This window comes from Macaca mulatta, chromosome 1 (genome assembly GCF_049350105.2).
Source record: "Macaca mulatta isolate MMU2019108-1 chromosome 1, T2T-MMU8v2.0, whole genome shotgun sequence".
NCBI classification, from domain to species: Eukaryota; Metazoa; Chordata; class Mammalia; order Primates; family Cercopithecidae; genus Macaca; species Macaca mulatta.
The window spans coordinates 170039931-170047560 of NC_133406.1; positions in this window are offsets into that span (position 1 = coordinate 170039931).

A 7630-nucleotide genomic window follows, 5' to 3' on the forward strand; every position below is an offset into this window, starting at 1 on the left:
TAGATAGATGATAGATAATAGATGATAGATAGATAATTGATAGATAGATGATAGATAATAGATGATAGATAGATAGATAGATGATAGATAATAGATGATAGATAGATAGATGATAGACAGATAGATAATTGATAGATAGATAGATGATAGATAATAGAAGATAGATGATAGATAGATAGATAGATAGATACAGAGATACAGAGATACAGAGATACAGAGATATGAGGTGATCTACTGTGGGCACAACTATGGAGGCTGAGAAGTCCCACAATCTGTCACTTACAAGTTAGAAAACCTGGAATTCAAGTTGGCACATACAATTCACCATCTCACTTCCTTTCCCAGTTGTTACAAGAACATACCTCTCAGTCTCCTTGCGGCTGACTATGGTTTTAGTCAGTGGGCTATGATACGTGACGTGTGTCAGTTGCAGGCTATGGCGGTGAAGTCTCACATATAATCTCTCCAGTCTGTTTCCCCTCCAGTGTGATGTTCCCTATGTTGAGAAGTTCAAAGAAGATGAAATCTCTGAGTTACCACAAGAGGAAAACTGTCCACCAGAGAACCCATCAGAATATGCACTTTTGTCTTTTTTTTTTTTTTTTTTTTTTTTGGCTTGAGATGTATTGTTCCCTAATACTTTTGATACTAATTTGATTTCTTTTGCTATATATAATTTTCATTTGACTTAATGAGAAGATTGCAGGTTCTCATGTTGCCTTAATTCTTATAGCCCCTTTCCTATTTCTTTACTTAACGTTTTTGGAGTGCCTGGAATTTATTTACTTGATTTGAATTTGACCCCTGATTAAGCTTATCATAGCACATACCAGTCCTCCTATGTGCTATGTTCTGGTAGTACAGTGATGAACAAGCCTCCTGGTTACCTGTTTCTTAAAAGAATAATTCCCTCCGATAAGCTTAATCAGGGGTCAAATTCAAATCAAGTAAATAAACTATTTTTTAATTACCTTTTGACCTGGCACAGTGGCCCATACCTATAATCTCAGCAGGAGAATGTCTTGGAAGCTGAGGACGGAGGATGACTTGATCTCAGGAGGTCGAGGCTGCAGTGAGCTCAGATCGTGCCACTGCACTCCAGCCTGGGTGACAGAGTGAGACTCTGTCAAAAAAAAAAAAAAAAAAAAAAAAAAAACCTTAAAAAAAACTCTCTATACTTTGCAGTATGCTTCACATTTTAATGCAGACATACGGATGACTATCTCTCCTATTCCATGTAGCCTTCTCCTTTAATTCATCATTAAGTCAATCATACTCAATATACTAGTGCCAAGTATGTTCACATCTTTTTCTCTGTATGGTCATCATTCCATCCAGAGCAAGATCAATCTCTACATCCCTGAATGACTAATAATTTGTTGCCTCTCAAAAATAATTCTTTAAATATTTGCCAAATATTGTTTAGAAGAAGGCAGGGTCCTGAAGGGGAAATGGCAGACAACCGCATCTCTCCTCATTTTTTTGCAATTCCATTCTGGCCTCACCCAGAAAAGCAAAATGGCTTGTCCTTCTTATATGGCAACTATTTATTAATACTGGAACATGTTCCTTGTCAGAAGGTTGGTGACAGTAAGTTTCTCTTACCCCAAGTAGGTTACCAAACATGTCTTCAAACCGTGTACGCACTCTCCCTGAGGAGAGTTTTACTGAATACAATTTTCTCCATGTTGATGCGTTTACTTTAATGTTTTATTATGCCATAGTGATTGACACTCTAGAAAGCTGCTTGGGTGGTGCACTCCTTCAAGGTCTAGTGTCCTTTACTTCTTACCTGGGCAGTTAATTCCTAATTGGTCTTCTCATATCAGTTCTTGAACCCCTCTGAACCATTGTTTACACAGTGGGCAGAGTGAACTCTACAAAATGCCTGTTATTTTCTTGCATGTTTTATGCTCTTGCATAAAATACCATATTCCTTCCAACCTTGGACCTTTCACACATGTTGCTTTTCTCTGAAATATTTCCCCGCCCCCACCTTACATTTTTTGCTACAACTCTCTTTCCTGACCTCTCAGACCAAATGAAATTCCCATAATTTATTTCTCTGGGTACACACTGCTTCTTCTTCAAAGCACTTATCTAAGTTATTATTAAATTATTAATCATATATATATATATTTAGTGTCTACATGGTCTCCTGGAATATATGTTCCACAAGGGCAGGAACTATATCTGTCTTGTTCATCATTGTGCTCCAACACCTACTGTGTCTTGTACAATATGCCATATCCAAGCTCCTGAAACTTTAACTTTTTTTTGATATCCTCCTCTCTGCCCGGGACACTTTCCTCCTATTTGCTATCTCATGTTTTTTTCCACCTGAAACACTGTTGTATACTCTTCAAGTTGAAATTCAAATATCACCTTGTCATTGTAATACCTTGCTCTACCACCCATTGGAATAAATAACAGATCCTATTTCATTGATCAACAGTAACTTTTTATATATCTCTATTACAACACATGACAAATTTAATTGCATTCATTTCTATGGGCCTTAATTCCCATACTAGATTGCGAAATTCTCAAGGGTGTTAATCATTGTTGAATTCACTCATTCTGTTCCTCAAAATTCTGGATTTTTTCTTTTGGAGTATTTGGTTAAGTTATACTTCCCTGTCCCCTTAGAGGTAGAGGTGATTATGGAACTTGCTTTAGACAATGTGGTATAGGTGAAAGTGATCTGTGTTGTTTCTAGGGAGATACTTTGAAGGCAGTGCAGTTTGCCACATGCTCTTTCCCTCTGCCATGGTGACTGAAAACACTCTAAATAGTGACTTCTCCACTGGCCTGTGTCCCAGATTAAGGACTATACGGAACATGGTTCTAAGACAAACCACAGTGTACGTGTAGTGTGAGCAAGAAATAAACCTGCTTTAAGCCCCTGAGATTTTGAAGGTCGTCTGTTCTATAGTATAATCTGGCCTATTCTGACAAACACATTTTGTTTTTTACATCATTATAGATCCAGCATCTGGTCCAGAACTTGGCATATAGTAAATGCTCAATAAATGTTTGATGAGTTGACTTGAAATTGATCATGTATACAGAGCAGAGACAAATCACATTTTATATTTGATTCTTTTTTCTGTTCTCAACATTGCTAGTAGTGTCATCTTCTCGAGCAGCCAACTCTAAATTACCAGACTAAATTAATCTATCCTTTAAAAAACGGACATTTAGCCCAATTTAGAGTGATTGGTCAGTGCTCTCATTCATTGGTTCACAATGTTTGGTGTGCATCACAATCACTCCATGGTGGCTTCAAAAGAGAGATTCCTGGGTTCCAACCTCAGAGTCTGAATCAGGACACTTGGATTGAAAGCTGACCATCTAAATTGAGAATAAGCTCCACAGATTACTCTTATGAATCCAATGGTTGAGAATCACAGATGTTAACTTTTGTTTAAAACTTGTCTGAACATGATTTATAATCCTTTGGGTATATACCCAGTAATGGGATGGCTGGGTCAAATGGTATTTCTAGTTCTAGATCCTCGAGGAATCGCCACACTGACTTCCACAATGGTTGAACTAATTTACAGTCCCACCAACAGTGTAAAAGTGTTCCTATTTCTCCACATCCTCTCCAGCACCTGTTGTTTCCTGACTTTTTAGTGATCGCCATTCTAACTGGTGTGAGATGGTATCTCATTGTGGTTTTGATTTGCATTTCTCTGACGGCCAGTGATGATGAGCATTTTCTCATGTGTCTGTTGGCTGCATAAATGTCTTCTTTTGAGAAGTGTCTGTTCATATCCTTTGCCCACTTTTTGATGGGGTTGTTTGTTTTTTTCTTGTAAATTTGTTTGAGTTCTTTGTAGGTTCTGTATATTAGCCCTTTGTCAGATGAGCAGATTACAAAAATTTTCTCCCATTCTGTAGGCTGCCTGTTCACTCTGATGGTAGTTTCTTTTGCTGTGCAGAAGCTCTTTAGTTTAATTAGATCCCATTTATCAATTTTGGCTTTTGTTGCCATTGCTTTTGGTGGTTTAGACATGAAGTCCTTGCCCTTACTGGGTATATACCCAAAGGATTATAAATCATGCTGCTATGAAGACACCTGCACACGTATGTTTATTGCCACACTATTCACAATAGCAAAGACTTGGAACCAACCCAAATGTCCAACAATGATAGACTGGATTAAGAAAATGTGGCACATATACACCATGGAATACTATGCAGCCATACAAAAGGATGAGTTCATGTCCTTTGTAGGGACATGGATGCAGCTGGAAACCATCATTCTCAGCAAACTATTTCAAGAACAGAAAACCAAACACCACATGTTCTCACTCATAGGTGGGAATTGAACAATGAGAGCACTTGGACACAGGAAAGGGAACATCACACACTGGGGCCTGTTGTGGGGTGGGGGCAGGGGGAAGGGATAGCATTAGGAGATACACCTAATGTAAATGATGAATTAATGGGTGCAGCAAACCAACATGGCACATGTATACATATATAACAAACCTGCACGTTGTGCACATGTACCCTAGAACATAAACTATAATTTAAAAAAAAAACTGTCTGAACATATTATAGACCTAGTCTTTTTTCCACTTCTTCAATGGCAGGAAAAATCTATTCAAAAGAGAAAACAGAAGAATAGGCAAAACAGCAAGAATAGTAGTTAAAAAACAAAACAAAACTTTGCCAAAACTTCTGGTTAAAACCTCTGTTTTAAATAGCAACTGGATATTTCTTCATGATCCATTTCCTAATTTTCATTTAAAATCCCCTTGAGCTAAAACATCAAATGTTGAAAGAATATAGAGCAACTAGAGATCTCAAACTGTTGTAGTCATGTATTAAGTATATTGGTACACTTATATTGGAACACAATTTGGTGATATTTACAAAGCTGAACATGGGCACTGTTCTGGAAGTTCATGTCAGCCTCCATCCACTACACTCCTGAGCCTGAGGGCAACAGAAGCAAGGGCTGTGGAAAGACAAAAATGATGGCCTGCCTCTCACTCTGGGAGCTCTGTCCCACAAAAGTACAGAGCTGTTACCAGCCTGAGAGTCCAACTGGGGAATGGCTGGAGGTCCACGTTGCACAACCTGCCTAGTAAAGAGCAGCAGTGTTAGGGACCCATGTGGAAAACAGTCTGGTAAGGCCAGGCACGGTGGCTCATGCCTGTAATCCCAGCACTTTGAGAGGCCAAGGTGAACAAATTGCTTGAGTCCAAGAGTTCAAGACCAGCCTGAGCAAAGTGGTGAAACCTCATCTCTACAAATAACTACAAAAGTTAGCTAGGCATGATAGTGAGCACTTATAGTCCCAGCTACTCCAGAGGCTGACATGGGAAAATTTCTTAAGCCCAGGAGGAGGCAGAGGTTACAGGGAGCCAAGATTGTGCCATTGCACTCCAGTTTGGGTGACAGAGTGAGACCCCATCTCCAAAAATAAATAAATAAATAAATAAATCAGTATGGCCACTTTTCTGTAAGGTGACTATACTGTTCTGAGAATCTATGACAATCCCTAATCACTCCTGAGCCTGTGGGCAACAGTAAGGAAGGTTGTAGAGCAGCAAAAATGGTAGCTTGCCTCTCGCTCTGGGAGTTCCATCCCAGGAAAGTGCAGAGCTGCTCCCAGCCCAAGAACTCAGGCAGGGCTGGGGTGGACTTGCTAGCATCCCAAACCAGTGGGCCTTATCCCGCGAGGTGCAGCAGAGATGAGGCCTGCAGTTCTTTGCTGCTTAACCCCATGGATTCTGCTCCTTTTCTCAGAGCAGGTGAGGGAGCCTGTCCTCTCCCACTGCAGAGCTGCAGTTACTGGTGCTGAAATCATAGGGATCCAAGTCTTCTGGGGCTCAATGTGTGACTGAGCAGTAGCCCTACCCAGACTCCACATAGCTCTCCATGGCAGTCTGGAGGCTCTAGTGGGGAGGCTCACAAGGACCATTACCAGCCTTCACAAAAATACATTTAAGTACACAAACCGGCCGGGCGCGGTGGCTCAAGCATGTAATCCCAGCACTTTGGGAGGCCGAGACGGGCGGATCACGAGGTCAGAAGATCGAGACCATCCTGGCTAACACAATGAAACCCCGTCTCTACTAAAAACACAAAAAAATTAGCCGGGCGAGGTGGCGGGCGCCTGTAGTCCCAGCTACTCGGGAGGCTGAGGCAGGAGAATGGCGTAAACCCGGGAGGCGGAGCTTGCAGTGAGCCGAGATAGCACCACTGCACTCCAGCCTGGGCGACAGAGCGAGACTCCGTCTCAAAAAAAAAAAAAAAAAGTACACAAACCATTGACACTGTAAATCAACCACACAAGCAAATCTGCATAATAATGAGCTGACAACACACAAACAAGTCTGCATAATAACAAGCTGACAACACAATGACAGAATCAAATCTGCACATATCAATATTAACCTTGAATGTAAATGAGCTAAATGCCCCCAATTAAAAGGCACAGTGTAGCAAGCTGGATAAAGAATCAAGACCCAATGGTGTGCTGTGTTTAAGAGACCCATTTCACATGCAATGATACACATAGGCTCAAAGTAAAGGGATGCAGAAAAATCTACCAAGCAATAGAAAACAGAAAAAAACAGGGGTTGCAATCCTAATTTCAGACAAAAGAGACTTTAAGCCAACAAAGATCAAAAAAGCCAAAGAAGGGCATTATATAATGGTAAAGGATTCAATCTAGTAAGAAGACCTAACTCTACTGAATATATAAGCACCTAACACAGGAGCACCCAGATTCATAAAGCAAGTTCTTAGCAGCCTGCAAAGAGACTTAGATTTCCACACAGCAGTAGTAGGAGACTTTAACACCCACTGACGGTCTTAGACAGATCATGAAGCAGAAAACTAACGAAGACATTTGGGACCTGAACTCAACACTGGACCAAATGCACTGCATAGAATTCTGCAAAAACAACAGAATATATATTTGTCTCTTTTTCAATGGCACACATTCTGAAATTAACTACACAATTGAAAATAAAACTATCCTCAGCAAATTTTTAAAAAACCTGAAATTATACCAATCATACTCTTGGACCACAGCACAATAAAAATAAAAACCAATACTAAGAAAATTGCTCAAAATCATACAATTACATGGAAATTAAACAACCTACACCTGAATGACCTTTGGGTAAACAATGAAATTAAGGCAGAAATCAAGAAATTATTTGAAACTAATGATAACAAGGATACAACAATGTCTAGGACACAGATAGAGCAGTGTTAGGAGGAAAGTTTATAGTGCTAAATGTCCACATCGAAAAGTCAGAAAGATCTCAGATTAACAACCTAACATCACACCTAGAAGAATTAGAGAAACAAGAGCAAACCAGCCCCAAAACTAGCAGAAGACAAGAAGTTACCAAAATCAGAGCTGAACTAAAGGAAATTTACATAAATAAAAAACATACAAAAGATCAACAAATCCAAGAGTGAGTTCCTTGAAAGTATAAATAAGATAGACCTCTAGCTAGACTAATTTAAAAAAAGAGAGAAGATCCAAATAAACACAATCAGAAATGACAAAGGGGGACATTACCTCCAACCCCAAGGAAATTTTTTTAAAGAAATTCTCAAAGTCTATTGTATGCACACAAACTACAAAATCCAG